General features: G+C 43.6%; 1 long non-coding RNA gene across 5 annotated transcripts in view; it reads left to right on the top strand.

Annotated features, from left to right (window-relative positions):
* Positions 1–1,255: 1,255 nt before the first annotated feature.
* The window catches only part of LOC120380983, a 38,981-nt gene continuing 24,262 nt past the window's right edge, over positions 1,256–15,974 (top strand). The window contains exons 1-4 of one of the 5 annotated variants that reach the window (XR_005587902.1): positions 1,256–1,371; positions 4,739–4,831; positions 7,722–7,809; positions 9,104–9,591. This is a non-coding gene — a long non-coding RNA (uncharacterized LOC120380983). Of the gene's footprint in view, positions 1,372–4,738; positions 4,832–6,707; positions 6,999–7,721; positions 7,810–8,849; positions 8,953–9,103; positions 9,592–15,974 lie in introns of those variants that run through there. The other 4 variants (XR_005587904.1, XR_005587901.1, XR_005587903.1 and 1 more) reach the window with 4 other exon arrangements.

Here is a 15,974-nt window from a genome sequence, read left to right as displayed (position 1 = left end):
AATCAACTGTCTCAAGTTTTTTTATGAAACCACAAAAACTCAGCCTTCACAAACGTGTGACTATACAGAGAGAACAAAAAAAAATATGCTTTAATTCTTTTATTTGAGGCTTTTTTGCCTCAAGAGACCTGTATGAAAATTGTCAAGTTTCATTTCAATCATCAAACAAGAAATGACCCAAGTGTCCCATGATTTTAGGTTTTATGGTGAAAGGCTTGGATGATTCTAGATTTTTTATGCAATCCATTTCAAGATAAGAATATTAAAAATGCGCCCCTGATGGGTTACGGGGTCTAGCAATAAGCTCTCAACCCCACATTCAGTGGAGAGTGACGATTCTGTTTTAATGTGTGATGAGTGCTGGTAAATTCATTACTTTCTAGAGGCCTGATCTAAAGCCGACTGGAGGCAGTGTGATTATTTCCACTGAGGTCAGTGTGCTCTGGATCAGGCTTTCAGGTCCAGATCCTCAAAGCATTTAGGCACCTGTCATTGGGCTGGCCGTCAGGGGAGTCAGCCTACCTGTGACAGGCTCCTGTGAGGGAGAACAAGTCAACTCAGACCCACCTGGAAGCAGTCTAATCCCATGGTAGCTGGCTGGCAGTTAATTAGCTAATGAGGCTGATAAAGGGCTGCCAGGGCTCAGCTGAGGGGTTTCCTAAAAACAGGAAGCGCCCTGAAGAGAAGAGCTCCCATGAGTGCGGAGCAGGACTGCTCCCCAGGGCCTGTGGCCTGGCAGGTGTGTTCTGAAGGGCACCAACAGTGGCAGGAAACCCAGCCTGTCAGGAATTACATGCTGCCCCAACGAAGAACTGCAGTGGACCAGAGGCCGAGCCGGGGCGGGGCCTTCCCGGGCCCTTCGGCCGGCGCCCCCCCGCCCCGCGCCCGGCCCCCGGCCCCCGCCCCCGCCCCCGGCGCGCGCGCGTCGCCCGGCGGCGGCCCCGCGCGGGTCTTCGGGCGCCCGCGGCGGGTCCCGAAGGGAGCGCCCCCCCCCGCCCGCGCCCGCCGCAGGCGCTGCTGCGCGGCGGTCCCGCTCGGGTATCTTCCATCTTGGGTCGCCAGTGGGGTCCCTTCACGGACCCGGACCCCCCCCCGCCCGGACCAAGAAGAACCTCCTGCCTCGACCGGCCGATTTTTCCGGCCCCCGGCCCCGGAGGGGACGGACCCGGCCCCGGGAAAAACTCGTGGGGCCCCCCTGGGGCTCGGGGCCTGGGGCAAATTGCCCCTCTTGCCCCCCCCCCTCCCCTGGGCGGCCCTGCAGTGGACAGATCTCCACAACCGCCGACTCTGAGGCAGGATTCTTCCCAGGCGGTGGCAAGAGGCTTTACTCCAGGGAAGGGACCTGAGCAGAAGCAATCTTGCTGGACCCAGGTGGGAATAGCTAAAACGAGGCTGACTCTTGAGTATGTCTATACAGCAACCCCACCACGCTGTGGCAGCAAGTCTCAGAGCCTGGTTCAGCTGACTTGGGCTCGCACTATGGGGCTAAAAATAGCAGTGTAGACACTTGTGCTGGAGGCTGGGCCCTGAGACCCCACTCCCTCACTGGGTTTCAGAGCCCAGGCTCCAGCCTGAGCTTGAATGCCTAGACTGCTATTTTTAGCCTCAAGGCATGAATCTGACCCAGTTGACCTGGGTTCTGAGACTCACTGCAGCATGTCTGAGTTTTTGTTTTTTGCTGTGTCGATGTACCCTGAGTCTCCTGGCTAAGACACTAGGGAGAATTCTTGCTTGTAATTTCATTTGGGTCTTCAGTTAACAACCTAGATCCTTCAGGAGGGGCATTGTTCCCTACATAGAGCCTCAGTGAACTTCTTGATTACTTTAGGAGAAACTGAGGCAGGGAGGAACTACAGTGCCACACATGGCCTGAAAGGGGCACAGGAACACCTTGCGACAGCACTTTAATCTATTTCAGTGGAAGCTAGGTGCCAAAATATCTTTGAAGATCTGGGCTCAGAGCTCAGCAGATAGAATCCTGGCTGATTTGTATTGTAGATCTGCTAGCAACAGTGAAGAGAACAGTGCATCTCTTCTGCGAGGAGGTAGGACTAGGACATAGCAGCCATGGAGGAGATAATGGGAAAGAAAACAAGAACAAGAAACAGGTGTTTGGGTTTGGATGACAGTGTGTGCTGCAAGGCAGATCTAATGCTTTATGTCTCCACCACCCAATATCAACTAAAATATGTGTTTTGATATGGGGCAGATGGGGTTAGTGATGGTATTTTTCCTCTAATATTTGCAATGTTTGACTTCCACAGACTAACTTGTTCATAGCTTGCTGTATTTGTCCTTAAAGGTGGGGTGAAATATGCTTTTAAAAATCATTTCAAGAGTTTATCTGGGAATAGTTCTTGTGCTCTGCGTGTGTGTGTGTGTGTGTGTGTGTGTGAGTGCATGTTTGATCCATGACTGCTGCAGAGTTCTGCTTTCCCTTCTAGCTGGCCTGCCTTTTGAGGCCCATTATGTATGTAATGAGATTACTGGTAGAGCTGTGTGGCCCAAAGCAGAATTTTGTAATAGCTGATATTTCCCCAGCCTTGACAATTAGATTTTAAATCATTCACTCACCCACCTTTCTCCTCCTCCCCTTGGAAATAAAATTTCTTTTCCAAGTACAGGGGTTGGTAAGAAGAAAAAGGAATTTCACACCACTGCATAGAGCCTATACAGGACCATATAGATCACTAAGCCCCACAAAAGTGTGAAGTAGGGCTCATGATGATTGTATTGGGTTGATTTCTACCCTTATTGAATAGGAGACAAAGGTACTAGAATACTGTCATAGAGGAGATCAGTTTGCTCATAAAAGGAAGGAGATATACTATTAGATTAGTTAGAATGGCCAACAATTTATAGCATCTGATAAGTACTACAGATACCATGGCCAAGTTGAGAAGGAATTTGCTGACCTGTTTCATGGAGGCAGAGGAGGTGAGGGTGTATATTTGATTGGTTGCAACAGTGAGACAGAATTGGCAGAATGCAGAGAGTCTGCAAAAAATGACTCCTGAGACAACATTGCCTGGCTGATTTGATCACAGATAGTCATTTAATTTTAGCAGGTAAACAACCATGGTTAATAATAGATGAATAAGAACCTTGGTGTGACAGCAGCTGAAACAAAATGTTTATCCCCCCAGTGGTAAATTATTGTAACTCATGAGCCAGTACATCAACACTGGTGCAATCTTTACCTTCCTGCGACACTGGAACTTGTGGTACCCCAGGAAAGATAAACATCAGGGCGAGCAGGTTGTATTTCCTGTGGAATTCCTTATTGCCTATGCAGCTCCTGGTGGAGGCTGCTATGAAGATTTCCAGAATCAGTGCATCTCTGTGACACCTTAGCCATTCCTCTTCCCTGGCCACCATTGCCCAATTCCTACTTTCTTGGATGCTACTGCTCCCTCATGGGGCCTTCCAAACAAGTAATTTTTGGCTGCCTTGCATCATTGCAACTTCCATTAGCATCCTTAAGACTGCTGGTTGATCTGTGTCCTCATTAATGCTAGTAAAATCTAATGTAAGCCAGCTGTGAATCTGGCCCTGGAAAAATACTCCTTTGACTGCTGACCCATAACTATCTAGTTTCCTTATTCACTGTTCAATAGCTCATCTCCATGTATATGAGTTAAGCTTTGTTAATTTTATAAGTGCTTAGTGGTTGTGGAAACCGGCACTCAACAAATCATCAAGTAAATATATAATAAATAAACATTGCTTTAATTTTGTGCAGCACATCCTTATTAAGTTTGTTAATTATGTTGTTTCCATGTCACTTGGAAAAACGGAAACTTTGTATCATCTAAGTATAGCATGTGGTATAATCTGTCACCTTGGCTTTGTATATAAAAATAATTCAATACCTGCAAGAAAGAGAAAATGTAATTACGTCTGTTTTTAAAAGCAGCCACTGAGAGAGAATCATTGTAAGGAGGTCAACAATTCATTGATAATGGAAACCTCACTTTAAACTCCCACTTATGTATCTGACCTGTGTGCATGGATTTTTTAAATGGAGAATGTGGGCCTGATTAAAGGTGTAGTAGTCAATGAGACTTTCATTGGTATTTTAATTAAGCCCTACATGCATGTATTGTACTGTCAGTTACCAACAACTGATCATAGGCTATACGTCTCACAGTGTGCTGAAAGTTGTATGCATGAGCGCTGCTAACAATTGTGGGTGCAATAGCCCTCCCTCCACATGCCACTTTGCATATTCAGCCCTCATTAGTTTTAGCTAACTCCTTCAAGCCAGTAGAAGTGTCAGGAGAGATTTCTGAGACTTTTAACTGAAATTCTAGAACTGAAAGACTAAGAATAAATTACCTGCATATTTAATTCATGTTAAAAATACAGCCTTTTCATTATTTTATCTATGTGCTCCTTGTAGAATATATGATCTATCTATATTGGTTTTGTAATGGTAGGACTTGTCTCTCTCATTAACCAGATGTTCCCACAGATGAGGTCTATATTTGTCGCCAATTAAATTAGTTAAATTCTTTAACCATGATTCATGACACTTGATAACCTATAGTTAGGTATTATCATAATCAGCTATGATTTATCACAGATCTCTACACAAATTATGATACACTATTATTCTTCAAATCACATCTCCTCATGAGAAATCAGCGTCTTTGGGAATATTTCAGGATATTTACATTGCAGCTATAGATTGAAGCTTGGCTTTACCTGCATCTTGAATAAGACTTTTCTCTGCCAGGGTAGAGGCAATGCCAATTTCCTTCTCAAATGACTCCAGCGACAACTGACTAGACCAACTATGTCACAGGATAAACGGCGCCAACACTGCAAGGTAGGCTATGTCTGCACTGCACCGCAATGTTAGCATTAACTCTAGCTGGGTACCTGTTAGTTTGCATCAGCAGCGTCCACACAGGGCAGTTAGAGCACAGTAATTTTGTGTGCTCTGCAATTCACATCCCCGTAGTCAGCACTGTGGCGGAGCATAAACAAGCCCTTACAAATTTCAGCCACTAAGTGATTTATACAGATCAGTGTCTCAGCTCCACCCAGTTCTAACTGTTCCAAGTTAACATTTACATTGTCTTTGCCAATACTTTGATCTTTGTGTATTATAAGTGAAATGAATCATATTCTCTCACTCACAATCACCTAACACAACACTGCTGTTACTCATGGATTGAGTGATGAGCTCACACTGTATTATTCCCCTATCCATCACTGTGTAGACACCATATTTGTAAAAGTTTCTCATTGCATTTTGCGTAATTGTAGCTATCCCCTTTGTTGTGTCAATGGCAGAGTGACTATGTAAAGTTCCTTCATTGGTGAAATAGGTCTTTGCTGCTGAATACTTAATAGGCCTTAGAAAGCGTCACTTTTAAACCTAAACACGTTTTATTCTTTTCAAATATTTCAACAGAAAAAATCCTGTGTGTGTGTGTGTGATAAACACAAGGCTACATGAAAAATGATGACACTGACCTACAGTCAGTGCAGCTTTTGAGTCAAGTCAGAGGAATAATACAGCTATTAGTAATAATATTTATTCAAAAGGACATGGAAAGTGCTAACTTAGACAAAGGGCTGATGAAGCTAAATAACCCACTGTTCTGTTGCTGAGTCAAATCAATTTGCATTCTGTTGTTACCACATTAACACTGATGTTAACTTTCTGGAGTAAAAAGCTACAACCGTGTTGCCAGTTACTTTAAATACAAAACAAAACTCTTTTAAACAAGATGGGGAGGGGCGGGGGAGAGGGAGGAGAAATTGCAAGACTGAAAATATTATTCTTCTTTTTGCTGGACAAAGAAACATATGCTCTTATCATCATGCTGACTAGACCAGTGTTTCTCAACATTTTCAGGTTGGCAACCCCTTTTTTTGCAAATCCCTGACATTGACTATAAAAGTATCAATGGTAACAATGCTGAGCCCATAGAATATGTATTTAGAGAGACTGACAGAGAATACTTGACCCCAAAGGAGGAGAGTGTGGGAGGAGTGGGGAACTAAGATTTTGTTTGCTTTAGATTATAATAACATTGTCAATGCCTCATGACCCTCTGATTGTCTTTTGTGACCCTCCCACCCCCGGTTGACAAACATTGGATTAGGCAGATAGGCGGAACCTCCTGAGTTGCTATGTTTCTTTTCTGGATATCCCATGAAGATCAGCAGGAATATATCCAAAGCCCAGTCCTGTATCCCCTCCTGCTTCAGCATATAGAACAACCTCCAACAGACAGGGCAAAGAAAAAACTTACACTAGAATGAGGTAATTTCATAATTGTCCACTTCAGGGTTTTTTCACACTTCTCTGAAGTATTTGGCACTGCCTAGTTTCTGGTCTACGCAAATGCAATGCAATCCAACGTGGTAATTCCCATGTTCCTTGTGTACCCAAAATTCCCACTGACTCAAATGGGAGATTCAGGAGTGTAAGAAATGCAGGATCAACTAAGTTCATAGTGGGATTCACTGTAATGGCTTGGGTTTTACATCTGCTTGTAGGTGAGTTTTTCATTCAGCATTGACAGCTGATCAGTTCTCCCCCAAAATAATCAAGGCCTAGTTGTATGTGGGAGTCATGCTGACTATTTGTGATCTCAGAAAAGCACAGTCAATTGGTTCCTGAAAACTCTGATAGGATGACCAGTTCTAGAATCCTGCATACAGATGCAGAGCAGTTCTTCTGACTCATTCTGGCAACCTGACCTCCCAGGGTACAGCTGAGCAGGATAAAAGGAAGCAAGTTTCTAACAGCGCTGGTCAAAATATTTTTGATAGAACAAATATTGCAAATAATTTCACATACCAAAAATAATCGCTGATTTTTCCTGAAAATTTTTCAAAGTTCTCCCTTTAATGCAAGGTCTATCGTTCTTCAATGTGTTTTTTCTGTAAAGCAAGAGGAAGGCTGGTAAAGGGTGTGACAGTAGGCTTGGCACACCAAGCCCTAGAAACAGTATGCTCAGGAGGAAGTTCCGATTAAGGTACATGGTGGTTTTTAAGTTAACAGTAAAGGAAGACCCTAGAAAGGGAGAGTGTGTTTCGGATATTCATTCAGGGTGTTTGTGCTGTATTGAGAGCAGGGTGAGTGCATGTCTATGCACATCCTCCCTAAATGAGCTAAAAAGCATTTTGATCAATTTCCAAATCCCTGATAATTTGAAGAATTCCTTTCTATTGTCCTTGATCCTACTGGACACAGATTTTTCATTGACAGCTGTATCTTCCCTTATCAATTGACTGCATTTCCTAACCACTAACGTTCATTCAATGCTACCAAGCGTTTCTCTTTTTCCATTTTTTATATACTGGATTATTATGATGATGATTATTTATTGCTGCGTCCACCACCCCACTTTATGAGGATGGGTTTTTCTCCAAAGCAGCCTTCTTTAATGACTGCAAAATTATGAGTTTTGAGGGTAACTAATAAAGCATTCATAAAGAATTTCCAATTATCACCCCCTTTCTATGTTTAAATATTTTAATTATGATGACTGGTTATTTGTCCTCTCCAAGGAGGCTTGTTGTTTACATGTAGAAGCTTTATGATAAGGATACTGGGATTTTTTTTTGTGTGTCAGTATTTTATATGAGGGTGTTTTCTCACAAGCCATGTGGATCTGTTTTTATAGGACTTTTATAGAGCAATTACTATTGTGTGGGGCTTTTAAGACAAATGTTCTGTCACATTTGTTAATTACCAGAACACTGAAAAGACCAAACAAAACAGAGCACTCCACCTTGAAAGTAACGGAAGGATCACTTAAGCTGGAGCACCCTGAATTGGAAAATGTAAGCCACTAACAGATCGAATGTCTGCTATCTATATTATTTCCTCCTTCTGCCACAAGACAGGTCAGGATGAAGAGATTGGAGGTGTTTCCCTACATCCAAATACATTCCTCTCTTCAGAAAAAAGCTACCTTTCCGCTAAAGTTAAGGCAGTTAGTACTGAACAATTCCGCGTTAAAAGATGTAATTTCGGTGTGCCTGGGTCACTCAGGGAAAGACACTAGGGATATGGATGGACCATTCCTCCACCAGGTTCAAATCCATCCCAAAGTTGGTGCCTGAAAATTATTATTCTGTCCGTTCAAGGAGTTATTGGATCCAGTTTTTAGGCCTACCTCACAAGGAAGACTCATTGGCTCCCTGGATGGTCATCTCAGCACACAATCCAAAAGACTAAATGCTGTGAAACCGAATGAGTTCTTCCCCTGCCCTGTCCCCTTCAGTGGTCCCTCCAGTTTGATTCATACAGTGATAGGCAGGGTGGAATCTTCAGCAGCTGTTCCCCATTAAGCACCAGGTTTTTTTTGGGGGGGGGGGGGGCTGGATGTGTAATGTTTAACAATACTCCGCAGCCCCCACCACCCGATTCATAGCCAGACTATCTCTGGGGCCTGAGAGGGTGCACATGGAAGGGGACAGTGCTACATACCAGAGGCCATCCTGCTTCCCTATGACCCTGTGCTGTGCTCACTGAGCAAGTGGGGCTAGGGACAATCATAATAGTTTCATTGACTTCATTGACCTATCTCTTAAATGCCATGTCCCCAGCTCTAAAAACTGAGGCGTCTCACTTTGAGTCCCCGGAATTAGTGGACACTTCTTTGAAAATGTCAGCCTTAACCACAGTGGCCTTGATTTTTTTTCAAAATTAGTCGAGTACTACTGTAAGCCTACTGCACAAGCAATGCCACAACTGTCCATGCACAAATGAATGACTGGTTAGAATACAGCTGGCCATTACTGTGATTTCATGAGCCAGTTATGCAGGCAAAATTGCTCAGGCTGAAAATCAGGCCTGTTGTGTCTCACTTTACCCATAGGTGAACTGGTGATAACCAAATCTACCTGCCTCAGAGAGGGCTGTGAGGATTTAGTGGCTATTCTTTAGGCAGCCCTCGAATATAGAAGACCAGATCCTCCTTGGTTGGTATAAATCTGCATGGCTCCCTTGATTTCAATGAAGTTACTGACGTATCTATCTTAGACACTATGACCTTCATCATCAGGGTATTTGAGGACCTCTCAATCTTTAATGTATTTGCCATCATAATGCTCCTGTGTTGTTACTTTGCAGAGGGGAAACTGTGGCAAAAAAGACTGACTTGCACAAGGTCTTGCACAGGAGAAGTCTGTGGTGGGGAAGGAAATTGAATCCAGGACTCCACAGGCTAGCATCCTATTCACTGAAAATTATTATTCTGTCCGTTCAATGCATCATCTCGGGATCTGGCCGATGAAGCACCAGGAATTATGATGGTCATTATTACTATCTCACTATTGAAGTTTGTCAAGAAGATGGCATTGAATCTCAGGTCCCAGATAGGAGGCCTGGGGAGAAGGCATTATTTTGTGAGTGATAATCCCTTACAAGCTTTTTTCTCTACCCTCTTGCTTTTTTCCCTTACTCCTCATTAGCTGCATTAGGCATCCTAATCCCCATTATGGAAATGAGGTGATGAGCTAGGTGACACACCCCCTAAGCAGCATTTTCTCTGGAGATTTTAAAAAGGGGGATGACACAAACTTAAAATCCATTGCCAGCCAATCAGGGTAAAAACATGAACCAGCAGTGGCCAAAGCCATATTATAATAAGGGAATTAGTGCTGAAACCATGGTGTTCCAAAAATCCGTTTTCAAGCTTTAGGGATAATTCTTCTCTGATGACTCCCACTTTGCAAGGCTTGTTTGCCTGATAAGAGTGAGAAAATTCACTCCTGTGCTGCATAATGGAGTGCCAAAATATTCAACACTTCCAAAAAGATTACTTCAGCATGGAAATCATCTGTCAAATGTCATAATATCTATCTTACAGGGATGAACAAATTTGCCAATCTTCCAGTAGAATATGATAATGGTGATGAATGCATTGACAGGATAGCATGCATTCCAGCAGCAAACCATATTACAGAGAGGGATTCCCTTTGCAAAACAAAGAAGGTGATCACAATCAACCCTATAGACTAAATTCCTGAGTTGATGTACCTACAGAGAAGTCTTAATATACCTCTGTCAAACATCTTTGGCCAGTTAATGGTAAACCCTGTGGCACTCAGCCTCACTTACACCCCACCTGTTTCCTTTTCTGTCGTGTGTCAAGACTGATTATTAAAGCCTCTTTCTAGTCAAGGCTTTGACCTTTGTGATTCCTGAAGTCAGGAATAGGCGTCCCTACTTGAGATTGTTTCAGTTTTTCCAGTGGAACATATTTCCATTGGAAAATGTCCAGTGCTTCAATTTCAGCAATGTTATGTAAGGGGGGGCAAAGTCAAAATGAAGAATTCCATTTTGATCTTAGCAGAATGAAACATTTTGGTTGGATGTTTCTAAATGACTTTTTTATATTGAAATTGATCAGATACTATATTATCAAATATAACATAGTAAATAATAAAAGTCAAAATCAAAACAAAATATTTTTTTTAAAAACTTGTTTTACAGGAAAATTTCAAAATTATTTGGTTTTGTTCCCTTTTGGGATGAAAACAAATTTCAAAATAGCAGAATTTCCCATGAACTGGCAATTCTGGCCCTGCACTTCTCTAGTGTCCCGTCCTCCCCGCCCCGCCCGCATTAGTCCCTCTTAGTGTTAGGATCTCTGGTTCCTCTCCGCCCCCCGACCCATAGACAGACAGACCAAGTTAACAATATGAGTGTGACAGCTGAGCTGGGCTGTGATTCTTTGGGGGTTCCCCAACCAGTAAGGGGTTCTGTCACCACTTGCCCTGTGACCCTGGATGCCTCAATGCTGTGGCAGCTTTGGTGCAGAGCCCTGACACCAGCAGCATGCCCCTAGCACAAAGGTGTTACCCGGGCTTCCACCACCTTAGCTACTCCTTGTAGGGTGATCCCAACAACGCTTTCAGTCCCAAGTCTCCCCGGTACCATCTCCCCTGCAGTATTGAGTCCCTCTCCCTGGACACTCACAGAGACTTGGGCAAAAAGCAGCAGTTTCCAATCGCAGGCAGTTCTTTGTTTCTTTGGATTGAAGGTGGATGGGTTTTGCTGTCACTCCACACAAAGCTTGAGTTCAAACTGGCCACAGGCTGTCCTGAATATGTTGGGATCTCGATGCCAGGAAACCTGGGGGACTAAGTTAAGAATCATGCCTCACTGAGTTGAAATTCCTTCCCTGGACTTGGGGGCAGCACAGCTATGCACCAACCTGTACTCAGGGCTCCAGGTCAAGTCTCTCCCTCAAAGCTGATTTCTGGCAGGTGAAACAAAATTATAGAGATTTCACAAAGCCAAACGTTCTGTGTCACCTTCTCAAAGTGGGCTATGGACTTTGATGTATAGGGATACATTGGGGTGGGATTTTGACATATAATGAAAGAGTTGATTCTATTGCTGACTTACATTGGGGATGACTGGATGGATGAATTTAATTCCAAGCATGGGGAGCGGGAATCTGTTGATGTTTTGAGGCTGTACACCTCCCAAGCACATTTGCCATTTTAAGATCTTAAAAGTGCTAAATGAAAAGGAAAAAATAATTATTGACTGTTATTGCCAGTATTAACAGTGATCCCCAAACAGGGCACCATCAAGAAATTTTTGTAGTGTTTCTTATTTTATTAGGTTTTGCTTTTGATCCATAATTTATTGAGTGTATTGGGAGCTAATCATTAATGCATCAGGAAAATAAAAGACCCCTTAGATAAGAAACAGCATAAGAAGGACCCTTCCCCCTGCTTTGCTTTATATTTAGTAAGTCAAACCGGTATTTGTCACATAACTTATTGACTGAAATATATACAAATATTAATTTTATTTTTAGTGAATCATTTTTCTTTGCTTATCCCCACACGTCTAACATGAAAAATCTCACATGCTGCTTGTTTTAAAAAATGGGGCTAAAGCTGAGTGAAATGCAACAACACCCTCCCAAACAACATGACGTGTGCTACAGTTCATGCAACCTTACAGTGAAACTGCCATTTTGGCTAAGTTTTCTCAAGGTTCATTCAAATTAAAAGTCAAAGGGAGAGATTGTGACTTTAGGCACAGCCCCGAGTGAGGAATAAACTGCACCACTCCGAGACAGCCCCTGGAAGGTATTGTGACCCAAATACACTCCTTTGAGACATAATTTTCTCCGCTACTTCCCCCTTGCTTCAGAGAGCTAGTAATTTTCTGTAGATTTATACCGGCAACAAATTACCAAAACCCTCAGCCATTTCAGCTCCATTTCCCCTCCCTCTCCTTCCCTCCATATACACTCAGTTACTCCTGGGGAGAGACCAGACAGCACTTATGTACCACTCACCTATTCCAGAGCATCTGGACCAGTGGTGGGCTCCTCCTGCGGCCCGCAGGCTGCACATGGCCCCTCAGGGTAATCTGCTGGTGGGCTGCCAGACTGTTTGTTTACATTTGCACAGCCGCCCACAGCTCCCAGTGGCCGCGATTTGCTGTTCCCAGCCAATGGGAGCTGCAGAAAGCCCACCACTGATCTGGACCCAGGATCTGGATATTATTATTATATATTTATATTGCAGTAGCACCTAGAGGGCCAGACCCCATTGTGCTAGGCACTGTCCTAAAATATAACCAAAAGAGAGCCCTTGCCTGGAAGGAACAACCATCTAAGACAATAGGCAACAAGGAGAGCACAAAGAACCAATGAAATGAGGCTGGTCACCATGATAAGCAGTGGTCATAGGTAGACTGTGTTGAGGTGTGATGGGAGCTGACCAGCAAAGCCTAAAATGAATCCATGAAAAGTGCAGCTGGGAAAATGGATTTGCAGAACGCCCTGTGAACTAAAGAGACTTGGTTTACATGGTTCGACTCATGGCTGCCTCGTTTTCTCTGCATGCAGCATTAACCAAACAGTACCCAGAGTGGATGAGACAACTTACACAATGAGGGAGATGTTTTAACTAAGAGCTTGATATACACATTGACATGTGCAGAGCGAGCCTTTTTATTGCATATTTATAAACAGCAGACGTATATGTTGCAGGAAGGCTATTCATAGTTTGGGGGAAAGAAACATTTCAGGAATATGCCCTCTGTGCAAAAGTCTGCTGACAAAGGATAAACGCGTGGTATGTGCAGTCATAATCATAAGCATTTAGGTGCTAATTATTTCTGTTACATTTATTCACCCAGCAGAAGTGATGTGCAAGAGGGGTCTGGTAAACAAGAGTACTTCGATAAATATGATTTAGAAACAGGCAACCCACAAATGCAAAATACCCATGTGCTGATAGATAGCCTAGCTGTTCATAGAATCATAGAAGATTAGGATTGGTAGAGATCTCAGGAGGTCATCTAGTCCAACCCCCTGCTCAAAGCAGGACAAACTCCAAATAAATCATCCCAGCCCGGGTTTCCCTAGTTAACCCATTCCAGTGCTTCACCACCCTCCTAATGAAATAGCGTTTCCTAATATCCAACCTAGACCACCCCCACTGCAAACTTGAGACCATTGCTCCTTGTTCTGCCATCTGCCACCACTGAGAACAGCCAACCTCCATCCTCTTTTGAACCCCTCTTCAGGTAGTTGGAGGCTGCTATCAAATCCCCCCTCACTCTTCTCTTCTGCAGACTAAATAAACCCACTTCCCTCAGCCTCTCCGCATAAGTCATGTGCCCCAGCCCCCTAATCATTTTTGTTGCCCTCTGCTGGACTCTCTCCAATTTGTCCACATCCTTTCTGTAGTGGGGGGGCCCAAAACTGGACGCAATACTCCAGATGTGGCCTCCCCGGTGCCAAATAGAGGGGAATAATCACTTCCCTTGATGTGCTGGCAGTGCTCCTACTAATGCAGCCCAATATGCCATTAGCCTTCTTGGCAGCAAGGGCACACTGTTGACTCATATCCAGCTTCTTGTCCACTGTAATCCCCAGGTCCTTTTCGGCAGAACTGCCACTTAGCCAGTTGGTCCCCAGCCTGTAGCAGTGCATGGGATTCTTCCATCCCAAGTGCAGGACTCTGCACTTGTCGAACCTCATCAGATTTATTTTGGCCCAATCCTCCAATTTGTCTAGGTCACTCTGGATCCTATCCCTACCCTCCAGCATATCTACCACTCCTCCCAGTTTAGTGTCATCTGCAAACTTGCTGAGGGTGCAATCTATCCCATCATTTAGATCAGTGATCTCCAAACTTTTTTGATCGCACACCCCATATCAGTAAAAAAAAATTGAGTACGCACCCCCCTGCCGTGCCGCCCCAAGCCAAAAAAAAAAAAAAAGCCTCTTGGACTCCTGCCCGAACTGCCGAAGCAAAAAAAAAAGGTGCTTAGACTCCCGCCCACTTTGGAGACCACTGATCTAGATCATTAATAAAGATGTTGAACAAAACTGGCCCCAGGACAGACCCCTGGGGCACTATGCTTGATACCGGCTGCCAACTAGATATTGAGCTGTTGATCACTACCCATTGAGCCCGACGATCTAGCCAGCTTTCTATTCACCTTATAGTCCATTCATCCAATCCATACTTTTTTAACTTGCTGGCAAGAATACTGTGGGAGACTGTATCAAAAGCTTTGCTAAAGTCAAGATATATCACATCCACCACTTTCCCCATATCCACAGAGCCAGTTATCTCATCACAGAAGGCAATCAGGTTGGTCAGGCATGACTTGCCCTTGGTGAATCCATGTTGACTGTTCCTGATCACCTTCCTCTCCTACAAGTGCTTCAAAATGGATTCCTTGAGAACCTGCTCCATGATTTTTCCAGGGACTGAGGTGAGGCTGACCAGTCTGTAGTTTTCCAGATTCTCCTTCTTCCCCTTTTTAAAGATGGGCACTATATTTGCCTTTTTCCAATCATCCGGGACCTCCCCTGATCGCCACAAGTTATCAGAGATAATGGCCAATGGCTGTGCAATCACATCAGACAACTCCTTTATCGCCCTTGGCTGCAGCACATCCGGCCCCATGGACTTGTGCTCATCCAGCTTTTTTAAATAGTCATTAACCTGTTCTTTCACCACTGAGGGGTGCTCACCTCCTCCCCATACTGTGCTGCCCAGTGCAGCAGTCTGGGAGCTGCCCTTGTCTGTGAAGACTGGGGCAAAAAAATCATTGAGTACTTCAGCTTTTTCCACGTCATCTTCACTAGGTTGCCTCCTCGATTCAGTAAGGGCCCCACACTTTCCCTGGCCACCTTCTTGTTGCTACCATACCTGTAGAAACCTTTCCTCTTACCCTTCACATCCCTTGCTAGCTGCACTCAAATTGTGCTTTGGCCTTCCTGATTACACCCCTCCATGCTTGAGCAATGTTTTTATACTCCTCCCTAGTCATCTGTCCAAGTTTCCACCTCTTGTAAGCTTCCTTTTTGTGTTTAAGCTCACAGAAGATTTCACTGTTAAGAAAGCTGGTCGCCTGCCATATTTGCTATTCTTTCTTCACATGGGGATGGTTTGTTCCTGCACCCTTAATAAGGCTTCTTTAAAATACAGCCTTTGTGTTTGTTGCTGGTACAAAAGCCTGGGTTTCTATTTTTTTCTGTTTTGAGCTTCATCAGGGAATAAAAGTATAATCTTTAGTTTAGCACTTGGTGGCTATTCTTTGCAACAAAAGTTAATAAATGAGGCATTTTATTCCTGATCTCTTGGTGGTGACATGGATCCCTGGGGAATTTAAATAAATAAATAAGCACTGAATGGCAGCTCTACCGAGTAATCTAATTATAAAAACTACTTCTGAAGCTTTAGCCTTTTTAGCTTAAACAGTTAATTCATGACCATCAAAAGCTTTTTCTGAGATAGATTTCATCTCAGCACACCATTTCATGCTTCATTATCCTACAGTGATGGGGACTTTTGGGTAGTCATTACTCACTCTTTTTTTAAGAAATGCAAATACGTTAATTGATCCAATTATTTCTTATTTCTAGAAACAGACTTTCAAAGAGTTTACAAATCAAATACATGTATGATAATTTGTCTGGATTGTTTTGCACTGTGTTGCATCTGCTCAC

The sequence above is a fragment of the Mauremys reevesii genome, linkage group 13 (assembly GCF_016161935.1).
Source record: "Mauremys reevesii isolate NIE-2019 linkage group 13, ASM1616193v1, whole genome shotgun sequence".
NCBI lineage: Eukaryota > Metazoa > Chordata > Testudines > Geoemydidae > Mauremys > Mauremys reevesii.
This window is presented reverse-complemented; position numbering and strand designations above follow the sequence as displayed.